This window comes from Rhinoderma darwinii, unplaced genomic scaffold, assembly GCF_050947455.1.
Source record: "Rhinoderma darwinii isolate aRhiDar2 unplaced genomic scaffold, aRhiDar2.hap1 Scaffold_554, whole genome shotgun sequence".
NCBI classification, from domain to species: domain Eukaryota; kingdom Metazoa; phylum Chordata; class Amphibia; order Anura; family Rhinodermatidae; genus Rhinoderma; species Rhinoderma darwinii.
The window spans coordinates 81,454-102,566 of record NW_027464105.1 but is presented as its reverse complement, the minus strand read 5'-3'; the positions used below and the strand labels follow the sequence as shown (position 1 = coordinate 102,566).

The 21,113-nt window shown below is 34.3% G+C and overlaps 32 non-coding genes across 32 annotated transcripts; all 32 read left to right on the top strand.

The window, feature by feature from the left end:
* The first annotated feature begins 887 nt into the window (after positions 1-887).
* Positions 888-969, top strand: TRNAS-GCU (transfer RNA serine (anticodon GCU)). Its single transcript has one exon. It is a non-coding gene; the product is annotated as a tRNA-Ser (tRNA).
* Positions 970-1,372: 403 nt separating this feature from the next.
* Positions 1,373-1,454, top strand: TRNAS-GCU (transfer RNA serine (anticodon GCU)). Its single transcript has one exon. It is a non-coding gene; the product is annotated as a tRNA-Ser (tRNA).
* Positions 1,455-1,858: 404 nt separating this feature from the next.
* TRNAS-GCU (transfer RNA serine (anticodon GCU)) lies at positions 1,859-1,940 on the top strand. The gene has a single exon. It is a non-coding gene; the product is annotated as a tRNA-Ser (tRNA).
* Positions 1,941-2,343: 403 nt separating this feature from the next.
* Positions 2,344-2,425, top strand: TRNAS-GCU (transfer RNA serine (anticodon GCU)). Its single transcript has one exon. It is a non-coding gene; the product is annotated as a tRNA-Ser (tRNA).
* A 403-nt stretch (positions 2,426-2,828) lies between these two features.
* On the top strand, positions 2,829-2,910 carry TRNAS-GCU (transfer RNA serine (anticodon GCU)). The gene has a single exon. It is a non-coding gene; the product is annotated as a tRNA-Ser (tRNA).
* A 404-nt stretch (positions 2,911-3,314) lies between these two features.
* On the top strand, positions 3,315-3,396 carry TRNAS-GCU (transfer RNA serine (anticodon GCU)). The gene has a single exon. It is a non-coding gene; the product is annotated as a tRNA-Ser (tRNA).
* Positions 3,397-4,497: 1,101 nt separating this feature from the next.
* TRNAS-GCU (transfer RNA serine (anticodon GCU)) lies at positions 4,498-4,579 on the top strand. The gene has a single exon. It is a non-coding gene; the product is annotated as a tRNA-Ser (tRNA).
* A 403-nt stretch (positions 4,580-4,982) lies between these two features.
* On the top strand, positions 4,983-5,064 carry TRNAS-ACU (transfer RNA serine (anticodon ACU)). Its single transcript has one exon. It is a non-coding gene; the product is annotated as a tRNA-Ser (tRNA).
* Positions 5,065-5,468: 404 nt separating this feature from the next.
* On the top strand, positions 5,469-5,550 carry TRNAS-GCU (transfer RNA serine (anticodon GCU)). The gene has a single exon. It is a non-coding gene; the product is annotated as a tRNA-Ser (tRNA).
* Positions 5,551-5,953: 403 nt separating this feature from the next.
* Positions 5,954-6,035, top strand: TRNAS-GCU (transfer RNA serine (anticodon GCU)). The gene has a single exon. It is a non-coding gene; the product is annotated as a tRNA-Ser (tRNA).
* Positions 6,036-6,438: 403 nt separating this feature from the next.
* On the top strand, positions 6,439-6,520 carry TRNAS-GCU (transfer RNA serine (anticodon GCU)). The gene has a single exon. It is a non-coding gene; the product is annotated as a tRNA-Ser (tRNA).
* A 403-nt stretch (positions 6,521-6,923) lies between these two features.
* On the top strand, positions 6,924-7,005 carry TRNAS-GCU (transfer RNA serine (anticodon GCU)). Its single transcript has one exon. It is a non-coding gene; the product is annotated as a tRNA-Ser (tRNA).
* Positions 7,006-7,408: 403 nt separating this feature from the next.
* On the top strand, positions 7,409-7,490 carry TRNAS-GCU (transfer RNA serine (anticodon GCU)). The gene has a single exon. It is a non-coding gene; the product is annotated as a tRNA-Ser (tRNA).
* A 403-nt stretch (positions 7,491-7,893) lies between these two features.
* TRNAS-GCU (transfer RNA serine (anticodon GCU)) lies at positions 7,894-7,975 on the top strand. Its single transcript has one exon. It is a non-coding gene; the product is annotated as a tRNA-Ser (tRNA).
* A 402-nt stretch (positions 7,976-8,377) lies between these two features.
* TRNAS-GCU (transfer RNA serine (anticodon GCU)) lies at positions 8,378-8,459 on the top strand. Its single transcript has one exon. It is a non-coding gene; the product is annotated as a tRNA-Ser (tRNA).
* Positions 8,460-8,862: 403 nt separating this feature from the next.
* On the top strand, positions 8,863-8,944 carry TRNAS-GCU (transfer RNA serine (anticodon GCU)). Its single transcript has one exon. It is a non-coding gene; the product is annotated as a tRNA-Ser (tRNA).
* A 403-nt stretch (positions 8,945-9,347) lies between these two features.
* On the top strand, positions 9,348-9,429 carry TRNAS-GCU (transfer RNA serine (anticodon GCU)). The gene has a single exon. It is a non-coding gene; the product is annotated as a tRNA-Ser (tRNA).
* A 402-nt stretch (positions 9,430-9,831) lies between these two features.
* TRNAS-GCU (transfer RNA serine (anticodon GCU)) lies at positions 9,832-9,913 on the top strand. The gene has a single exon. It is a non-coding gene; the product is annotated as a tRNA-Ser (tRNA).
* An 883-nt stretch (positions 9,914-10,796) lies between these two features.
* On the top strand, positions 10,797-10,878 carry TRNAS-GCU (transfer RNA serine (anticodon GCU)). The gene has a single exon. It is a non-coding gene; the product is annotated as a tRNA-Ser (tRNA).
* A 404-nt stretch (positions 10,879-11,282) lies between these two features.
* TRNAS-GCU (transfer RNA serine (anticodon GCU)) lies at positions 11,283-11,364 on the top strand. The gene has a single exon. It is a non-coding gene; the product is annotated as a tRNA-Ser (tRNA).
* Positions 11,365-12,710: 1,346 nt separating this feature from the next.
* TRNAS-GCU (transfer RNA serine (anticodon GCU)) lies at positions 12,711-12,792 on the top strand. The gene has a single exon. It is a non-coding gene; the product is annotated as a tRNA-Ser (tRNA).
* An 870-nt stretch (positions 12,793-13,662) lies between these two features.
* Positions 13,663-13,744, top strand: TRNAS-GCU (transfer RNA serine (anticodon GCU)). The gene has a single exon. It is a non-coding gene; the product is annotated as a tRNA-Ser (tRNA).
* Positions 13,745-14,147: 403 nt separating this feature from the next.
* Positions 14,148-14,229, top strand: TRNAS-GCU (transfer RNA serine (anticodon GCU)). Its single transcript has one exon. It is a non-coding gene; the product is annotated as a tRNA-Ser (tRNA).
* Positions 14,230-14,632: 403 nt separating this feature from the next.
* TRNAS-GCU (transfer RNA serine (anticodon GCU)) lies at positions 14,633-14,714 on the top strand. Its single transcript has one exon. It is a non-coding gene; the product is annotated as a tRNA-Ser (tRNA).
* A 403-nt stretch (positions 14,715-15,117) lies between these two features.
* Positions 15,118-15,199, top strand: TRNAS-GCU (transfer RNA serine (anticodon GCU)). Its single transcript has one exon. It is a non-coding gene; the product is annotated as a tRNA-Ser (tRNA).
* A 404-nt stretch (positions 15,200-15,603) lies between these two features.
* On the top strand, positions 15,604-15,685 carry TRNAS-GCU (transfer RNA serine (anticodon GCU)). Its single transcript has one exon. It is a non-coding gene; the product is annotated as a tRNA-Ser (tRNA).
* An 884-nt stretch (positions 15,686-16,569) lies between these two features.
* On the top strand, positions 16,570-16,651 carry TRNAS-GCU (transfer RNA serine (anticodon GCU)). The gene has a single exon. It is a non-coding gene; the product is annotated as a tRNA-Ser (tRNA).
* An 868-nt stretch (positions 16,652-17,519) lies between these two features.
* On the top strand, positions 17,520-17,601 carry TRNAS-GCU (transfer RNA serine (anticodon GCU)). Its single transcript has one exon. It is a non-coding gene; the product is annotated as a tRNA-Ser (tRNA).
* Positions 17,602-18,474: 873 nt separating this feature from the next.
* On the top strand, positions 18,475-18,556 carry TRNAS-GCU (transfer RNA serine (anticodon GCU)). The gene has a single exon. It is a non-coding gene; the product is annotated as a tRNA-Ser (tRNA).
* Positions 18,557-18,960: 404 nt separating this feature from the next.
* Positions 18,961-19,042, top strand: TRNAS-GCU (transfer RNA serine (anticodon GCU)). The gene has a single exon. It is a non-coding gene; the product is annotated as a tRNA-Ser (tRNA).
* Positions 19,043-19,925: 883 nt separating this feature from the next.
* On the top strand, positions 19,926-20,007 carry TRNAS-GCU (transfer RNA serine (anticodon GCU)). The gene has a single exon. It is a non-coding gene; the product is annotated as a tRNA-Ser (tRNA).
* An 868-nt stretch (positions 20,008-20,875) lies between these two features.
* TRNAS-GCU (transfer RNA serine (anticodon GCU)) lies at positions 20,876-20,957 on the top strand. Its single transcript has one exon. It is a non-coding gene; the product is annotated as a tRNA-Ser (tRNA).
* Positions 20,958-21,113: the final 156 nt, after the last annotated feature.

The window sequence follows — 21,113 nt, the reverse complement described above, 5'->3', positions numbered from 1 at the left end:
TGTTTTTGTAAATGACCCTTATTGTCTTCCAAAGCCCAAGATTGCAGGCAGGGCTAATACTGCCAAAACAGGTTGAAATTTGTTAAGCCGATTAGAGGAGCAGAACTCTAAAAACTTGTGTAAATGATAAACCTTCTAGAAAATGTTTGCATGGAACTATTACTACAAATGTTTTTTTTTTGTAGATGTGTTCTAGTAGACCTATATATACACTCATCTAGTTTTTGCATGCCATTTAATGAAATTTTTATAAACAAGAAAAGATTTGATTTTAAATAAGGGAAAATAAATTTAGAATACATATTACTGACACTTCTCAAAATTTGTAAAACACTTTTTAGGGATCAGGTTTGGTTATAAAACAGCTGGAAACTAACCAAAGAAAAAAAATGAAAATAAGTTGACGAGGTGGCCGAGTGGTTAAGGCGATAGATTGCTAATCCATTGTGCTCTGCATGCGTGGGTTCAAATCCCATCCTCGTTGGGTGTTTTTGTAAATGACCCTTATTGTCTTCCAAAGCCCAAGATTGCAGGCAGGGCTAATACTGCCAAAACAGGTTGAAATTTGTTAAGCCGATTAGAGGAGCAGAACTCTAAAAACTTGTGTAAATGATAAACCTTCTAGAAAATGTTTGCATGGAACTATTACTACAAATGTTTTTTTTTGTAGATGTGTTCTAGTAGACCTATATATACACTCATCTAGTTTTTGCATGCCATTTAATGACATTTTTATAAACAAGAAAAGATTTGATTTTAAATAAGGGAAAATAAATTTAGAATACATATTACTGACACTTCTCAAAATTTGTAAAACACTTTTTAGGGATCAGGTTTGGTTATAAAACAGCTGGAAACTAACCAAAGAAAAAAAATGAAAATAAGTTGACGAGGTGGCCGAGTGGTTAAGGCGATGGACTGCTAATCCATTGTGCTCTGCATGCATGGGTTCAAATCCCATCCTCGTCGGGTGTTTTTGTAAATGACCCTTATTGTCTTCCAAAGCCCAAGATTGCAGGCAGGGCTAATACTGCCAAAACAGGTTGAAATTTGTTAAGCCGATTAGAGGAGCAGAACTCTAAAAACTTGTGTAAATGATAAACCTTCTAGAAAATGTTTGCATGGAACTATTACTACAAATGGTTTTTTTTGTAGATGTGTTCTAGTAGACCTATATATACACTCATCTAGTTTTTGCATGCCATTTAATGACATTTTTATAAACAAGAAAAGATTTGATTTTAAATAAGGGAAAATAAATTTAGAATACATATTACTGACACTTCTCAAAATTTGTAAAACACTTTTTAGGGATCAGGTTTGGTTATAAAACAGCTGGAAACTAACCAAAGAAAAAAAATGAAAATAAGTTGACGAGGTGGCCGAGTGGTTAAGGCGATAGACTGCTAATCCATTGTGCTCTGCATGCATGGGTTCAAATCCCATCCTCGTTGGGTGTTTTTGTAAATGACCCTTATTGTCTTCCAAAGCTTAAGATTGCAGGCAGGGCTAATACCGCCAAAACAGGTTGAAATTTGTTAAGCCGATTAGAGGAGCAGAACTCTAAAAACTTGTGTAAATGATAAACCTTCTAGAAAATGTTTGCATGGAACTATTACTACAAATTTTTTTTTTTTGTAGATGTGTTCTAGTAGACCTATATATACACTCATCTAGTTTTTGCATGCCATTTAATGACATTTTTATAAACAAGAAAAGATTTGATTTTAAATAAGGGAAAATAAATTTTGAATACATATTACTGACACTTCTCAAAATTTGTAAAACACTTTTTAGGGATCAGGTTTGGTTATAAAACAGCTGGAAACTAACCAAAGAAAAAAAATGAAAATAAGTTGACGAGGTGGCCAAGTGGTTAAGGCGATGGACTGCTAATCCATTGTGCTCTGCATGCATGGGTTCAAATCCCATCCTCGTCGGTTGTTTTTGTAAATGACCCTTATTGTCTTCCAAAGCCCAAGATTGCAGGCAGGGCTAATACTGCCAAAACAGGTTGAAATTTGTTAAGCCGATTAGAGGAGCAGAACTCTAAAAACTTGTGTAAATGATAAACCTTCTAGAAAATGTTTGCATGGAACTATTACTACAAATGTTTTTTTTTGTAGATGTGTTCTAGTAGACCTATATATACACTCATCTAGTTTTTGCATGCCATTTAATGACATTTTTATAAACAAGAAAAGATTTGATTTTAAATAAGGGAAAATAAATTTAGAATACATATTACTGACACTTCTCAAAATTTGTAAAACACTTTTTAGGGATCAGGTTTGGTTATAAAACAGCTGGAAACTAACCAAAGAAAAAAAATGAAAATAAGTTGACGAGGTGGCCGAGTGGTTAAGGCGATGGACTGCTAATCCATTGTGCTCTGCATGCATGGGTTCAAATCCCATCCTCGTCGGGTGTTTTTGTAAATGACCCTTATTGTCTTCCAAAGCCCAAGATTGCAGGCAGGGCTAATACTGCCAAAACAGGTTGAAATTTGTTAAGCCGATTAGAGGAGCAGAACTCTAAAAACTTGTGTAAATGATAAACCTTCTAGAAAATGTTTGCATGGAACTATTACTACAAATGGTTTTTTTTGTAGATGTGTTCTAGTAGACCTATATATACACTCATCTAGTTTTTGCATGCCATTTAATGACATTTTTATAAACAAGAAAAGATTTGATTTTAAATAAGGGAAAATAAATTTAGAATACATATTACTGACACTTCTCAAAATTTGTAAAACACTTTTTAGGGATCAGGTTTGGTTATAAAACAGCTGGAAACTAACCAAAGAAAAAAAATGAAAATAAGTTGACGAGGTGGCCGAGTGGTTAAGGCGATAGACTGCTAATCCATTGTGCTCTGCATGCATGGGTTCAAATCCCATCCTCGTTGGGTGTTTTTGTAAATGACCCTTATTGTCTTCCAAAGCTTAAGATTGCAGGCAGGGCTAATACCGCCAAAACAGGTTGAAATTTGTTAAGCCGATTAGAGGAGCAGAACTCTAAAAACTTGTGTAAATGATAAACCTTCTAGAAAATGTTTGCATGGAACTATTACTACAAATTTTTTTTTTTTGTAGATGTGTTCTAGTAGACCTATATATACACTCATCTAGTTTTTGCATGCCATTTAATGACATTTTTATAAACAAGAAAAGATTTGATTTTAAATAAGGGAAAATAAATTTTGAATACATATTACTGACACTTCTCAAAATTTGTAAAACACTTTTTAGGGATCAGGTTTGGTTATAAAACAGCTGGAAACTAACCAAAGAAAAAAAATGAAAATAAGTTGACGAGGTGGCCAAGTGGTTAAGGCGATGGACTGCTAATCCATTGTGCTCTGCATGCATGGGTTCAAATCCCATCCTCGTCGGTTGTTTTTGTAAATGACCCTTATTGTCTTCCAAAGCCCAAGATTGCAGGCAGGGCTAATACTGCCAAAACAGGTTGAAATTTGTTAAGCCGATTAGAGGAGCAGAACTCTAAAAACTTGTGTAAATGATAAACCTTCTAGAAAATGTTTGCATGGAACTATTACTACAAATGTTTTTTTTTGTAGATGTGTTCTAGTAGACCTATATATACACTCATCTAGTTTTTGCATGCCATTTAATGACATTTTTATAAACAAGAAAAGATTTGATTTTAAATAAGGGAAAATAAATTTAGAATACATATTACTGACACTTCTCAAAATTTGTAAAACACTTTTTAGGGATCAGGTTTGGTTATAAAACAGCTGGAAACTAACCAAAGAAAAAAAATGAAAATAAGTTGACGAGGTGGCCGAGTGGTTAAGGCGATAGATTGCTAATCCATTGTGCTCTGCATGCGTGGGTTCAAATCCCATCCTCGTTGGGTGTTTTTGTAAATGACCCTTATTGTCTTCCAAAGCCCAAGATTGCAGGCAGGGCTAATACTGCCAAAACAGGTTGAAATTTGTTAAGCCGATTAGAGGAGCAGAACTCTAAAAACTTGTGTAAATGATAAACCTTCTAGAAAATGTTTGCATGGAACTATTCTAATCCATTGTGCTCTGCATGCATTGGTTCAAATCCCATCCTCGTCGGGTGTTTTTGTAAATGACCCTTATTGTCTTCCAAAGCCCAAGAACTTATTTATTTGGCTAATACTGCCAAAACAGGTTGAAATTTGTTAAGCCGATTAGAGGAGCAGAACTCTAAAAACTTGTGTAAATGATAAACCTTCTAGAAAATGTTTGCATGGAACTATTACTACAAATGTTTTTTTTTGTAGATGTGTTCTAGTAGACCTATATATACACTCATCTAGTTTTTGCATGCCATTTAATGACATTTTTATAAACAAGAAAAGATTTGATTTTAAATAAGGGAAAATAAATTTAGAATACATATTACTGACACTTCTCAAAATTTGTAAAACACTTTTTAGGGATCAGGTTTGGTTATAAAACAGCTGGAAACTAACCAAAGAAAAAAAATGAAAATAAGTTGACGAGGTGGCCGAGTGGTTAAGGCGATGGACTGCTAATCCATTGTGCTCTGCATGCATGGGTTCAAATCCCATCCTTGTTGGTTGTTTTTGTAAATGACCCTTATTGTCTTCCAAAGCCCAAGATTGCAGGCAGGGCTAATACTGCCAAAACAGGTTGAAATTTGTTAAGCCGATTAGAGGAGCAGAACTCTAAAAACTTGTGTAAATGATAAACCTTCTAGAAAATGTTTGCATGGAACTATTACTACAAATGTTTTTTTTTGTAGATGTGTTCTAGTAGACCTATATATACACTCGTCTAGTTTTTGCATGCCATTTAATGACATTTTTATAAACAAGAAAAGATTTGATTTTAAATAAGGGAAAATAAATTTAGAATACATATTACTGACACTTCTCAAAATTTGTAAAACACTTTTTAGGGATCAGGTTTGGTTATAAAACAGCTGGAAACTAACCAAAGAAAAAAAATGAAAATAAGTTGACGAGGTGGCCGAGTGGTTAAGGCGATAGATTACTAATCCATTGTGCTCTGCATGCGTGGGTTCAAATCCCATCCTCGTTGGGTGTTTTTGTAAATGACCCTTATTGTCTTCCAAAGCCCAAGATTGCAGGCAGGGCTAATACTGCCAAAACAGGTTGAAATTTGTTAAGCCGATTAGAGGAGCAGAACTCTAAAAACTTGTGTAAATGATAAACCTTCTAGAAAATGTTTGCATGGAACTATTACTACAAATGTTTTTTTTTTGTAGATGTGTTCTAGTAGACCTATATATACACTCATCTAGTTCTTGCATGCCATTTAATGACATTTTTATAAACAAGAAAATATTTGATTTTAAATAAGGGAAAAAAAATTTAGAATACATATTACTGACACTTCTCAAAATTTGTAAAACACTTTTTAGGGATCAGGTTTGGTTATAAAACAGCTGGAAACTAACCAAAGAAAAAAAATGAAAATAAGTTGACGAGGTGGCCGAGTGGTTAAGGCGATGGACTGCTAATCCATTGTGCTCTGCATGCATGGGTTCAAATCCCATCCTCGTCGGGTGTTTTTGTAAATGACCCTTATTGTCTTCCAAAGCCCAAGATTGCAGGCAGGGCTAATACTGCCAAAACAGGTTGAAATTTGTTAAGCCGATTAGAGGAGCAGAACTCTAAAAACTTGTGTAAATGATAAACCTTCTAGAAAATGTTTGCATGGAACTATTACTACAAATGTTTTTTTTTGTAGATGTGTTCTAGTAGACCTATATATACACTCATCTAGTTTTTGCATGCCATTTAATGACATTTTTATAAACAAGAAAAGATTTGATTTTAAATAAGGGAAAATAAATTTAGAATACATATTACTGACACTTCTCAAAATTTGTAAAACACTTTTTAGGGCTCAGGTTTAGTTATAAAACAGCTGGAAACTAACCAAAGAAAAAAAATGAAAATAAGTTGACGAGGTGGCCGAGTGGTTAAGGCGATGGACTGCTAATCCATTGTGCTCTGCATGCATGGGTTCAAATCCCATCCTCGTCGGTTGTTTTTGTAAATGACCCTTATTGTCTTCCAAAGCCCAAGATTGCAGGCAGGGCTAATACTGCCAAAACAGGTTGAAATTTGTTAAGCCGATTAGAGGAGCAGAACTCTAAAAACTTGTGTAAATGATAAACCTTCTAGAAAATGTTTGCATGGAACTATTACTACAAATGTTTTTTTTTGTAGATGTGTTCTAGTAGACCTATATATACACTCATCTAGTTTTTGCATGCCATTTAATGACATTTTTATAAACAAGAAAAGATTTGATTTTAAATAAGGGAAAAAAAATTTAGAATACATATTACTGACACTTCTCAAAATTTGTAAAACACTTTTTAGGGATCAGGTTTGGTTATAAAACAGCTGGAAACTAACCAAAGAAAAAAAATGAAAATAAGTTGACGAGGTGGCCGAGTGGTTAAGGCGATGGACTGCTAATCCATTGTGCTCTGCATGCGTGGGTTCAAATCCCATCCTCGTCGGGTGTTTTTGTAAATGACCCTTATTGTCTTCCAAAGCCCAAGATTGCAGGCAGGGCTAATACTGCCAAAACAGGTTGAAATTTGTTAAGCCGATTAGAGGAGCAGAACTCTAAAAGCTTGTGTAAATGATAAACCTTCTAGAAAATGTTTGCATGGAACTATTACTACAAATGTTTTTTTTTGTAGATGTGTTCTAGTAGACCTATATATACACTCATCTAGTTTTTGCATGCCATTTAATGACATTTTTATAAACAAGAAAAGATTTGATTTTAAATAAGGGAAAAAAAATTTAGAATACATATTACTGACACTTCTCAAAATTTGTAAAACACTTTTTAGGGATCAGGTTTGGTTATAAAACAGCTGGAAACTAACCAAAGAAAAAAAATGAAAATAAGTTGACGAGGTGGCCGAGTGGTTAAGGCGATGGACTGCTAATCCATTGTGCTCTGCATGCGTGGGTTCAAATCCCATCCTCGTCGGGTGTTTTTGTAAATGACCCTTATTGTCTTCCAAAGCCCAAGATTGCAGGCAGGGCTAATACTGCCAAAACAGGTTGAAATTTGTTAAGCCGATTAGAGGAGCAGAACTCTAAAAGCTTGTGTAAATGATAAACCTTCTAGAAAATGTTTGCATGGAACTATTACTACAAATGTTTTTTTTTGTAGATGTGTTCTAGTAGACCTATATATACACTCATCTAGTTTTTGCATGCCATTTAATGACATTTTTATAAACAAGAAAAGATTTGATTTTAAATAAGGGAAAAAAAATTTAGAATACATATTACTGACACTTCTCAAAATTTGTAAAACACTTTTTAGGGATCAGGTTTGGTTATAAAACAGCTGGAAACTAACCAAAGAAAAAAAATGAAAATAAGTTGACGAGGTGGCCGAGTGGTTAAGGCGATGGACTGCTAATCCATTGTGCTCTGCATGCATGGGTTCAAATCCCATCCTCGTCGGGTGTTTTTGTAAATGACCCTTATTGTCTTCCAAAGCCCAAGATTGCAGGCAGGGCTAATACTGCCAAAACAGGTTGAAATTTGTTAAGCCGATTAGAGGAGCAGAACTCTAAAAACTTGTGTAAATGATAAACCTTCTAGAAAATGTTTGCATGGAACTATTACTACAAATGTTTTTTTTTGTAGATGTGTTCTAGTAGACCTATATATACACTCATCTAGTTTTTGCATGCCATTTAATGACATTTTTATAAACAAGAAAAGATTTGATTTTAAATAAGGGAAAATAAATTTAGAATACATATTACTGACACTTCTCAAAATTTGTAAAACACTTTTTAGGGCTCAGGTTTAGTTATAAAACAGCTGGAAACTAACCAAAGAAAAAAAATGAAAATAAGTTGACGAGGTGGCCGAGTGGTTAAGGCGATGGACTGCTAATCCATTGTGCTCTGCATGCATGGGTTCAAATCCCATCCTCGTCGGTTGTTTTTGTAAATGACCCTTATTGTCTTCCAAAGCCCAAGATTGCAGGCAGGGCTAATACTGCCAAAACAGGTTGAAATTTGTTAAGCCGATTAGAGGAGCAGAACTCTAAAAACTTGTGTAAATGATAAACCTTCTAGAAAATGTTTGCATGGAACTATTACTACAAATGTTTTTTTTGTAGATGTGTTCTAGTAGACCTATATATACACTCATCTAGTTTTTGCATGCCATTTAATGACATTTTTATAAACAAGAAAAGATTTGATTTTAAATAAGGGAAAAAAAATTTAGAATACATATTACTGACACTTCTCAAAATTTGTAAAACACTTTTTAGGGATCAGGTTTGGTTATAAAACAGCTGGAAACTAACCAAAGAAAAAAAATGAAAATAAGTTGACGAGGTGGCCGAGTGGTTAAGGCGATGGACTGCTAATCCATTGTGCTCTGCATGCGTGGGTTCAAATCCCATCCTCGTCGGGTGTTTTTGTAAATGACCCTTATTGTCTTCCAAAGCCCAAGATTGCAGGCAGGGCTAATACTGCCAAAACAGGTTGAAATTTGTTAAGCCGATTAGAGGAGCAGAACTCTAAAAGCTTGTGTAAATGATAAACCTTCTAGAAAATGTTTGCATGGAACTATTACTACAAATGTTTTTTTTTGTAGATGTGTTCTAGTAGACCTATATATACACTCATCTAGTTTTTGCATGCCATTTAATGACATTTTTATAAACAAGAAAAGATTTGATTTTAAATAAGGGAAAAAAAATTTAGAATACATATTACTGACACTTCTCAAAATTTGTAAAACACTTTTTAGGGATCAGGTTTGGTTATAAAACAGCTGGAAACTAACCAAAGAAAAAAAATGAAAATAAGTTGACGAGGTGGCCGAGTGGTTAAGGCGATGGACTGCTAATCCATTGTGCTCTGCATGCATGGGTTCAAATCCCATCCTCGTCGGGTGTTTTTGTAAATGACCCTTATTGTCTTCCAAAGCCCAAGATTGCAGGCAGGGCTAATACTGCCAAAACAGGTTGAAATTTGTTAAGCCGATTAGAGGAGCAGAACTCTAAAAACTTGTGTAAATGATAAACCTTCTAGAAAATGTTTGCATGGAACTATTACTACAAATGTTTTTTTTTGTAGATGTGTTCTAGTAGACCTATATATACACTCATCTAGTTTTTGCATGCCATTTAATGACATTTTTATAAACAAGAAAAGATTTGATTTTAAATAAGGGAAAATAAATTTAGAATACATATTACTGACACTTCTCAAAATTTGTAAAACACTTTTTAGGGCTCAGGTTTAGTTATAAAACAGCTGGAAACTAACCAAAGAAAAAAAATGAAAATAAGTTGACGAGGTGGCCGAGTGGTTAAGGCGATGGACTGCTAATCCATTGTGCTCTGCATGCATGGGTTCAAATCCCATCCTCGTCGGTTGTTTTTGTAAATGACCCTTATTGTCTTCCAAAGCCCAAGATTGCAGGCAGGGCTAATACTGCCAAAACAGGTTGAAATTTGTTAAGCCGATTAGAGGAGCAGAACTCTAAAAACTTGTGTAAATGATAAACCTTCTAGAAAATGTTTGCATGGAACTATTACTACAAATGTTTTTTTTGTAGATGTGTTCTAGTAGACCTATATATACACTCATCTAGTTTTTGCATGCCATTTAATGACATTTTTATAAACAAGAAAAGATTTGATTTTAAATAAGGGAAAAAAAATTTAGAATACATATTACTGACACTTCTCAAAATTTGTAAAACACTTTTTAGGGATCAGGTTTGGTTATAAAACAGCTGGAAACTAACCAAAGAAAAAAAATGAAAATAAGTTGACGAGGTGGCCGAGTGGTTAAGGCGATGGACTGCTAATCCATTGTGCTCTGCATGCGTGGGTTCAAATCCCATCCTCGTCGGGTGTTTTTGTAAATGACCCTTATTGTCTTCCAAAGCCCAAGATTGCAGGCAGGGCTAATACTGCCAAAACAGGTTGAAATTTGTTAAGCCGATTAGAGGAGCAGAACTCTAAAAGCTTGTGTAAATGATAAACCTTCTAGAAAATGTTTGCATGGAACTATTACTACAAATGTTTTTTTTTGTAGATGTGTTCTAGTAGACCTATATATACACTCATCTAGTTTTTGCATGCCATTTAATGACATTTTTATAAACAAGAAAAGATTTGATTTTAAATAAGGGAAAAAAAATTTAGAATACATATTACTGACACTTCTCAAAATTTGTAAAACACTTTTTAGGGATCAGGTTTGGTTATAAAACAGCTGGAAACTAACCAAAGAAAAAAAATGAAAATAAGTTGACGAGGTGGCCGAGTGGTTAAGGCGATGGACTGCTAATCCATTGTGCTCTGCATGCATGGGTTCAAATCCTCGTCGGGTGTTTTTGTAAATGACCCTTATTGTCTTCCAAAGCTTAAGATTGCAGGCAGGGCTAATACTGCCAAAACAGGTTGAAATTTGTTAAGCCGATTAGAGGAGCAGAACTCTAAAAACTTGTGTAAATGATAAACCTTCTAGAAAATGTTTGCATGGAACTATTACTACAAATGTTTTTTTTTGTAGATGTGTTCTAGTAGACCTATATATACACTCATCTAGTTTTTGCATGCCATTTAATGACATTTTTATAAACAAGAAAAGATTTGATTTTAAATAAGGGAAAATAAATTTAGAATACATATTACTGACACTTCTCAAAATTTGTAAAACACTTTTTAGGGATCAGGTTTGGTTATAAAACAGCTGGAAACTAACCAAAGAAAAAAAATGAAAATAAGTTGACGAGGTGGCCGAGTGGTTAAGGCGATGGACTGCTAATCCATTGTGCTCTGCATGCATGGGTTCAAATCCCATCCTCGTCGGGTGTTTTTGTAAATGACCCTTATTGTCTTCCAAAGCCCAAGATTGCAGGCAGGGCTAATACTGCCAAAACAGGTTGAAATTTGTTAAGCCGATTAGAGGAGCAGAACTCTAAAAACTTGTGTAAATGATAAACCTTCTAGAAAATGTTTGCATGGAACTATTACTACAAATGTTTTTTTTGTAGATGTGTTCTAGTAGACCTATATATACACTCATCTAGTTCTTGCATGCCATTTAATGACATTTTTATAAACAAGAAAAGATTTGATTTTAAATAAGGGAAAATAAATTTAGAATACATATTACTGACACTTCTCAAAATTTGTAAAACACTTTTTAGGGTTCACGTTTGGTTATAAAACAGCTGGAAACTAACCAAAGAAAAAAAAAATGAAAATAAGTTGACGAGGTGGCCAAGTGGTTAAGGCGATGGACAGCTAATCCATTGTGCTCTGCATGCATGGGTTCAAATCCCATCCTCGTCGGGTGTTTTTGTAAATGACCCTTATTGTCTTCCAAAGCCCAAGATTGCAGGCAGGGCTAATACTGCCAAAACAGGTTGAAATTTGTTAAGCCGATTAGAGGAGCAGAACTCTAAAAACTTGTGTAAATGATAAACCTTCTAGAAAATGTTTGCATGGAACTATTACTACAAATGTTTTTTTTGTAGATGTGTTCTAGTAGACCTATATATACACTCATCTAGTTCTTGCATGCCATTTAATGACATTTTTATAAACAAGAAAAGATTTGATTTTAAATAAGGGAAAATAAATTTAGAATACATATTACTGACACTTCTCAAAATTTGTAAAACACTTTTTAGGGATCAGGTTTGGTTATAAAATAGCTGGAAACTAACCAAAGAAAAAAATGAAAATAAGGTGACGAGGTGGCCGAGTGGTTAAGGCGATGGACTGCTAATCCATTGTGCTCTGCATCCCATCCTCGTTGGGTGTTTTTGTAAATGACCCTTATTGTCTTCCAAAGCCCAAGATTGCAGGCAGGGCTAATACTGCCAAAACAGGTTGAAATTTGTTAAGCCGATTAGAGGAGCAGAACTCTAAAAACTTGTGTAAATGATAAACCTTCTAGAAAATGTTTGCATGGAACTATTACTACAAATGTTTTTTTTGTAGATGTGTTCTAGTAGACCTATATATACACTCATCTAGTTCTTGCATGCCATTTAATGACATTTTTATAAACAAGAATAGATTTGATTTTAAATAAGGGAAAATAAATTTAGAATACATATTACTGACACTTCTCAAAATTTGTAAAACACTTTTTAGGGATCAGGTTTGGTTATAAAACAGCTGGAAACTAACCAAAGAAAAAAAAAAATGAAAATAAGTTGATGAGGTGGCCAAGTGGTTAAGGCGATGGACAGCTAATCCATTGTGCTCTGCATCCCATCCTCGTCTGGTGTTTTTGTAAATGACCCTTATTGTCTTCCAAAGCCCAAGATTGCAGGCAGGGCTAATACTGCCAAAACAGGTTGAAATTTGTTAAGCCGATTAGAGGAGCAGAACTCTAAAAACTTGTGTAAATGATAAACCTTCTAGAAAATGTTTGCATGGAACTATTACTACAAATGTTTTTTTTGTAGATGTGTTCTAGTAGACCTATATATACACTCATCTAGTTCTTGCATGCCATTTAATGACATTTTTATAAACAAGAAAAGATTTGATTTTAAATAAGGGAAAATAAATTTAGAATACATATTACTGACACTTCTCAAAATTTGTAAAACACTTTTTAGGGATCAGGTTTGGTTATAAAACAGCTGGAAACTAACCAAAGAAAAAAAAAATGAAAATAAGTTGACGAGGTGGCCAAGTGGTTAAGGCGATGGACAGCTAATCCATTGTGCTCTGCATGCATGGGTTCAAATCCCATCCTCGTCGGGTGTTTTTGTAAATGACCCTTATTGTCTTCCAAAGCCCAAGATTGCAGGCAGGGCTAATACTGCCAAAACAGGTTGAAATTTGTTAAGCCGATTAGAGGAGCAGAACTCTAAAAACTTGTGTAAATGATAAACCTTCTAGAAAATGTTTGCATGGAACTATTACTACAAATGTTTTTTTTGTAGATGTGTTCTAGTAGACCTATATATACACTCATCTAGTTCTTGCATGCCATTTAATGACATTTTTATAAACAAGAAAAGATTTGATTTTAAATAAGGGAAAATAAATTTAGAATACATATTACTGACACTTCTCAAAATTTGTAAAACACTTTTTAGGGATCAGGTTTGGTTATAAAATAGCTGGAAACTAACCAAAGAAAAAAATGAAAATAAGTTGACGAGGTGGCCGAGTGGTTAAGGCGATGGACTGCTAATCCATTGTGCTCTGCATCCCATCCTCGTCGGGTGTTTTTGTAAATGACCCTTATTGTCTTCCAAAGCCCAAGATTGCAGGCAGGGCTAATACTGCCAAAACAGGTTGAAATTTGTTAAGCCGATTAGAGGAGCAGAACTCTAAAAACTTGTGTAAATGATAAACCTTCTAGAAAATGTTTGCATGGAACTATTACTACAAATGTTTTTTTTGTAGATGTGTTCTAGTAGACCTATATATACACTCATCTAGTTCTTGCATGCCATTTAATGACATTTTTATAAACAAGAAAAGATTTGATTTTAAATAAGGGAAAATAAATTTAGAATACATATTACTGACACTTCTCAAAATTTGTAAAACACTTTTTAGGGATCAGGTTTGGTTATAAAACAGCTGGAAACTAACCAAAGAAAAAAATGAAAATAAGTTGACGAGGTGGCCGAGTGGTTAAGGCGATGGACCGCTAATCCATTGTGCTCTGCATGCATGGGTTCAAATCCCATCCTCGTCGGGTGTTTTTGGAAATGACCCTTATTGTCTTCCAAAGCCCAAGATTGCAGGCAGGGCTAATACTGCCAAAACAGGTTGAAATTTGTTAAGCCGATTAGAGGAGCAGAACTCTAAAAACATGTATAAATGATAAACCTTGTTTCCATGTTTGCATGGAACTATTACTACAAATGTTTTTTTTGTAGATGTGTTCTAGTAGACCTATATATACACTCATCTAGTTCTTGCATGCCATTTAATGACATTTTTATAAACAAGAATAGATTTGATTTTAAATAAGGGAAAATAAATTTAGAATACATATTACTGACACTTCTCAAAATTTGTAAAACACTTTTTAGGGATCAGGTTTGGTTATAAAACAGCTGGAAACTAACCAAAGAAAAAAAAAATGAAAATAAGTTGACGAGGTGGCCAAGTGGTTAAGGCGATGGACAGCTAATCCATTGTGCTCTGCATGCATGGGTTCAAATCCCATCCTCGTCGGGTGTTTTTGTAAATGACCATTATTGTCTTCCAAAGCCCAAGATTGCAGGCAGGGCTAATACTGCCAAAACAGGTTGAAATTTGTTAAGCCGATTAGAGGAGCAGAACTCTAAAAACTTGTGTAAATGATAAACCTTCTAGAAAATGTTTGCATGGAACTATTACTACAAATGTTTTTTTTTGTAGATGTGTTCTAGTAGACCTATATATACACTCATCTAGTTCTTGCATGCCATTTAATGACATTTTTATAAACAAGAAAAGATTTGATTTTAAATAAGGGAAAATAAATTTAGAATACATATTACTGACACTTCTCAAAATTTGTAAAACACTTTTTAGGGATCAGGTTTGGTTATAAAACAGCTGGAAACTAACCAAAGAAAAAAAATGAAAATAAGTTGACGAGGTGGCCGAGTGGTTAAGGCGATGGACTGCTAATCCATTGTGCTCTGCATGCATGGGTTCAAATCCCATCCTCGTCGGGTGTTTTTGTAAATGACCCTTATTGTCTTCCAAAGCCCAAGATTGCAGGCAGGGCTAATACTGCCAAAACAGGTTGAAATTTGTTAAGCCGATTAGAGGAGCAGAACTCTAAAAACTTGTGTAAATGATAAACCTTCTAGAAAATGTTTGCATGGAACTATTACTACAAATGTTTTTTTTTGTAGATGTGTTCTAGTAGACCTATATATACACTCATCTAGTTTTTGCATGCCATTTAATGACATTTTTATAAACAAGAAAAGATTTGATTTTAAATAAGGGAAAATAAATTTAGAATACATATTACTGACACTTCTCAAAATTTGTAAAACACTTTTTAGGGCTCAGGTTTAGTTATAAAACAGCTGGAAACTAACCAAAGAAAAAAAATGAAAATAAGTTGACGAGGTGGCCGAGTGGTTAAGGCGATGGACTGCTAATCCATTGTGCTCTGCATGCATGGGTTCAAATCCCATCCTCGTCGGTTGTTTTTGTAAATGACCCTTATTGTCTTCCAAAGCCCAAGATTGCAGGCAGGGCTAATACTGCCAAAACAGGTTGAAATTTGTTAAGCCGATTAGAGGAGCAGAACTCTAAAAACTTGTGTAAATGATAAACCTTCTAGAAAATGTTTGCATGGAACTATTACTACAAATGTTTTTTTTTTGTAGATGTGTTCTAGTAGACCTATATATACACTCATCTAGTTTTTGCATGCCATTTAATGACATTTTTATAAACAAGAAAAGATTTGATTTTAAATAAGGGAAAATAAATTTAGAATACATATTACTGACACTTCTCAAAATTTGTAAAACACTTTTTAGGGATCAGGTTTGGTTATAAAACAGCTGGAAACTAACCAAAGAAAAAAAATGAAAATAAGTTGATGAGGTGGCCGAGTGGTTAAGGCGATGGACTGCTAATCCATTGTGCTCTGCATGCATGGGTTCAAATCCCATCCTCGTCGGGTGTTTTTGTAAATGACCCTTATTGTCTTCCAAAGCCCAAGATTGCAGGCAGGGCTAATACTGCCAAAACAGGTTGAAATTTGTTAAGCCGATTAGAGGAGCAGAACTCTAAAAACTTGTGTAAATGATAAACCTTCTAGAAAATGTTTGCATGGAACTATTACTACAAATGTTTTTTTTTGTAGATGTGTTCTAGTAGACCTATATATACACTCATCTAGTTTTTGCATGCCATTTAATGACATTTTTATAAACAAGAAAAGATTTGATTTTAAATAAGGGAAAATAAATTTAGAATACATATTACTGACACTTCTCAAAATTTGTAAAACACTTTTTAGGGATCAGGTTTGGTTATAAAACAGCTGGAAACTAACCAAAGAAAAAAAATGAAAATAAGTTGACGAGGTGGCCGAGTGGTTAAGGCGATGGACTGCTAATCCATTGTGCTCTGCATGCATGGGTTCAAATCCTCGTCGGGTGTTTTTGTAAATGACCCTTATTGTCTTCCAAAGCTTAAGATTGCAGGCAGGGCTAATACTGCCAAAACAGGTTGAAATTTGTTAAGCCGATTAGAGGAGCAGAACTCTAAAAACTTGTGTAAATGATAAACCTTCTAGAAAATGTTTGCATGGAACTATTACTACAAATGTTTTTTTTTGTAGATGTGTTCTAGTAGACCTATATATACACTCATCTAGTTTTTGCATGCCATTTAATGACATTTTTATAAACAAGAAAAGATTTGATTTTAAATAAGGGAAAATAAATTTAGAATACATATTACTGACACTTCTCAAAATTTGTAAAACACTTTTTAGGGCTCAGGTTTAGTTATAAAACAGCTGGAAACTAACCAAAGAAAAAAAAATGAAAATAAGTTGACGAGGTGGCCGAGTGGTTAAGGCGATGGACTGCTAATCCATTGTGCTCTGCATGCATGGGTTCAAATCCCATCCTCGTCGGTTGTTTTTGTAAATGACCCTTATTGTCTTCCAAAGCCCAAGATTGCAGGCAGGGCTAATACTGCCAAAACAGGTTGAAATTTGTTAAGCCGATTAGAGGAGCAGAACTCTAAAAACTTGTGTAAATGATAAACCTTCTAGAAAATGTTTGCATGGAACTATTACTACAAATGTTTTTTTTTTGTAGATGTGTTCTAGTAGACCTATATATACACTCATCTAGTTTTTGCATGCCATTTAATGACATTTTTATAAACAAGAAAAGATTTGATTTTAAATAAGGGAAAATAAATTTAGAATACATATTACTGACACTTCTCAAAATTTGTAAAACACTTTTTAGGGATCAGGTTTGGTTATAAAACAGCTGGAAACTAACCAAAGAAAAAAAATGAAAATAAGTTGACGAGGTGGCCGAGTGGTTAAGGCGATGGACTGCTAATCCATTGTGCTCTGCATGCATGGGTTCAAATCCTCGTCGGGTGTTTTTGTAAATGACCCTTATTGTCTTCCAAAGCATAAGATTGCAGGCAGGGCTAATACTGCCAAAACAGGTTGAAATTTGTTAAGCCGATTAGAGGAGCAGAACTCTAAAAACTTGTGTAAATGATAAACCTTCTAGAAAATTTTTGCATGGAACTATTACTACAAATGTTTTTTTTTGTAGATGTGTTCTAGTAGACCTAGTTTTTGCATGCCATTTAATGACATTTTTATAAACAAGAAAAGATTTGATTTTAAATAAGGGAAAATAAATTTAGAATACATATTACTGACACTTCTCAAAATTTGTAAAACACTTTTTAGGGATCAGGTTTGGTTATAAAACAGCTGGAAACTAACCAAAGAAAAAAAATGAAAATAAGTTGACGAGGTGGCCGAGTGGTTAAGGCGATGGACTGCTAATCCATTGTGCTCTGCATGCATGGGTTCAAATCCCATCCTCGTCGGGTGTTTTTGTAAATGACCCTTATTGTCTTCCAAAGCCCAAGATTGCAGGCAGGGCTAATACTGCCAAAACAGGTTGAAATTTGTTAAGCCGATTAGAGGAGCAGAACTCTAAAAACTTGTGTAAATGATAAACCTTCTAGAAAATGTTTGCATGGAACTATTACTACAAATGTTTTTTTTTGTAGATGTGTTCTAGTAGACCTATATATACACTCATCTACTTCTTGCATGCCATTTAATGACATTTTTATAAACAAGAAAAGATTTGATTTTAAATAAGGGAAAATAAATTTAGAATACATATTACTGACACTTCTCAAAATTTGTAAAACACTTTTTAGGGATCAGGTTTGGTTATAAAACAGCTGGAAACTAACCAAAGAAAAAAATGAAAATAAGTTGACGAGGTGGCCGAGTGGTTAAGGCGATGGACTGCTAATCCATTGTGCTCTGCATCCCATCCTCGTCGGGTGTTTTTGTAAATGACCATTATTGTCTTCCAAAGCCCAAGATTGCAGGCAGGGCTAATACTGCCAAAACAGGTTGAAATTTGTTAAGCCGATTAGAGGAGCAGAACTCTAAAAACTTGTGTAAATGATAAACCTTCTAGAAAATGTTTGCATGGAACTATTACTACAAATGTTTTTTTTTGTAGATGTGTTCTAGTAGACCTATATATACACTCATCTAGTTCTTGCATGCCATTTAATGACATTTTTATAAACAAGAAAAGATTTGATTTTAAATAAGGGAAAATAAATTTAGAATACATATTACTGACACTTCTCAAAATTTGTAAAACACTTTTTAGGGCTCAGGTTTAGTTATAAAACAGCTGGAAACTAACCAAAGAAAAAAAATGAAAATAAGTTGACGAGGTGGCCGAGTGGTTAAGGCGATGGACTGCTAATCCATTGTGCTCTGCATGCATGGGTTCAAATCCCATCCTCGTCGGTTGTTTTTGTAAATGACCCTTATTGTCTTCCAAAGCCCAAGATTGCAGGCAGGGCTAATACTGCCAAAACAGGTTGAAATTTGTTAAGCCGATTAGAGGAGCAGAACTCTAAAAACTTGTGTAAATGATAAACCTTCTAGAAAATGTTTGCATGGAACTATTACTACAAATGTTTTTTTTTTGTAGATGTGTTCTAGTAGACCTATATATACACTCATCTAGTTTTTGCATGCCATTTAATGACATTTTTATAAACAAGAAAAGATTTGATTTTAAATAAGGGAAAATAAATTTAGAATACATATTACTGACACTTCTCAAAATTTGTAAAACACTTTTTAGGGATCAGGTTTGGTTATAAAACAGCTGGAAACTAACCAAAGAAAAAAAATGAAAATAAGTTGACGAGGTGGCCGAGTGGTTAAGGCGATGGACTGCTAATCCATTGTGCTCTGCATGCATGGGTTCAAATCCCATCCTCGTCGGGTGTTTTTGTAAATGACCCTTATTGTCTTCCAAAGCCCAAGATTGCAGGCAGGGCTAATACTGCCAAAACAGGTTGAAATTTGTTAAGCCGATTAGAGGAGCAGAACTCTAAAAACTTGTGTAAATGATAAACCTTCTAGAAAATGTTTGCATGGAACTATTACTACAAATGTTTTTTTTTGTAGATGTGTTCTAGTAGACCTATATATACACTCATCTAGTTTTTGCATGCCATTTAATGACATTTTTATAAACAAGAAAAGATTTGATTTTAAATAAGGGAAAATAAATTTAGAATACATATTACTGACACTTCTCAAAATTTGTAAAACACTTTTTAGGGATCAGGTTTGGTTATAAAACAGCTGGAAACTAACCAAAGAAAAAAAATGAAAATAAGTTGACGAGGTGGCCGAGTGGTTAAGGCGATGGACTGCTAATCCATTGTGCTCTGCATGCATGGGTTCAAATCCTCGTCGGGTGTTTTTGTAAATGACCCTTATTGTCTTCCAAAGCTTAAGATTGCAGGCAGGGCTAATACTGCCAAAACAGGTTGAAATTTGTTAAGCCGATTAGAGGAGCAGAACTCTAAAAACTTGTGTAAATGATAAACCTTCTAGAAAATGTTTGCATGGAACTATTACTACAAATGTTTTTTTTTGTAGATGTGTTCTAGTAGACCTATATATACACTCATCTAGTTTTTGCATGCCATTTAATGACATTTTTATAAACAAGAAAAGATTTGATTTTAAATAAGGGAAAATAAATTTAGAATACATATTACTGACACTTCTCAAAATTTGTAAAACACTTTTTAGGGCTCAGGTTTAGTTATAAAACAGCTGGAAACTAACCAAAGAAAAAAAATGAAAATAAGTTGACGAGGTGGCCGAGTGGTTAAGGCGATGGACTGCTAATCCATTGTGCTCTGCATGCATGGGTTCAAATCCCATCCTCGTCGGTTGTTTTTGTAAATGACCCTTATTGTCTTCCAAAGCCCAAGATTGCAGGCAGGGCTAATACTGCCAAAACAGGTTGAAATTTGTTAAGCCGATTAGAGGAGCAGAACTCTAAAAACTTGTGTAAATGATAAACCTTCTAGAAAATGTTTGCATGGAACTATTACTACAAATGTTTTTTTTTTGTAGATGTGTTCTAGTAGACCTATATATACACTCATCTAGTTTTTGCATGCCATTTAATGACATTTTTATAAACAAGAAAAGATTTGATTTTAAATAAGGGAAAATAAATTTAGAATACATATTACTGACACTTCTCAAAATTTGTAAAACACTTTTTAGGGATCAGGTTTGGTTATAAAACAGCTGGAAACTAACCAAAGAAAAAAAATGAAAATAAGTTGACGAGGTGGCCGAGTGGTTAAGGCGATGGACTGCTAATCCATTGTGCTCTGCATGCATGGGTTCAAATCCTCGTCGGGTGTTTTTGTAAATGACCCTTATTGTCTTCCAAAGCATAAGATTGCAGGCAGGGCTAATACTGCCAAAACAGGTTGAAATTTGTTAAGCCGATTAGAGGAGCAGAACTCTAAAAACTTGTGTAAATGATAAACCTTCTAGAAAATTTTTGCATGGAACTATTACTACAAATGTTTTTTTTTGTAGATGTGTTCTAGTAGACCTAGTTTTTGCATGCCATTTAATGACATTTTTATAAACAAGAAAAGATTTGATTTTAAATAAGGGAAAATAAATTTAGAATACATATTACTGACACTTCTCAAAATTTGTAAAACACTTTTTAGGGATCAGGTTTGGTTATAAAACAGCTGGAAACTAACCAAAGAAAAAAAATGAAAATAAGTTGACGAGGTGGCCGAGTGGTTAAGGCGATGGACTGCTAATCCATTGTGCTCTGCATGCATGGGTTCAAATCCCATCCTCGTCGGGTGTTTTTGTAAATGACCCTTATTGTCTTCCAAAGCCCAAGATTGCAGGCAGGGCTAATACTGCCAAAACAGGTTGAAATTTGTTAAGCCGATTAGAGGAGCAGAACTCTAAAAACTTGTGTAAATGATAAACCTTCTAGAAAATGTTTGCATGG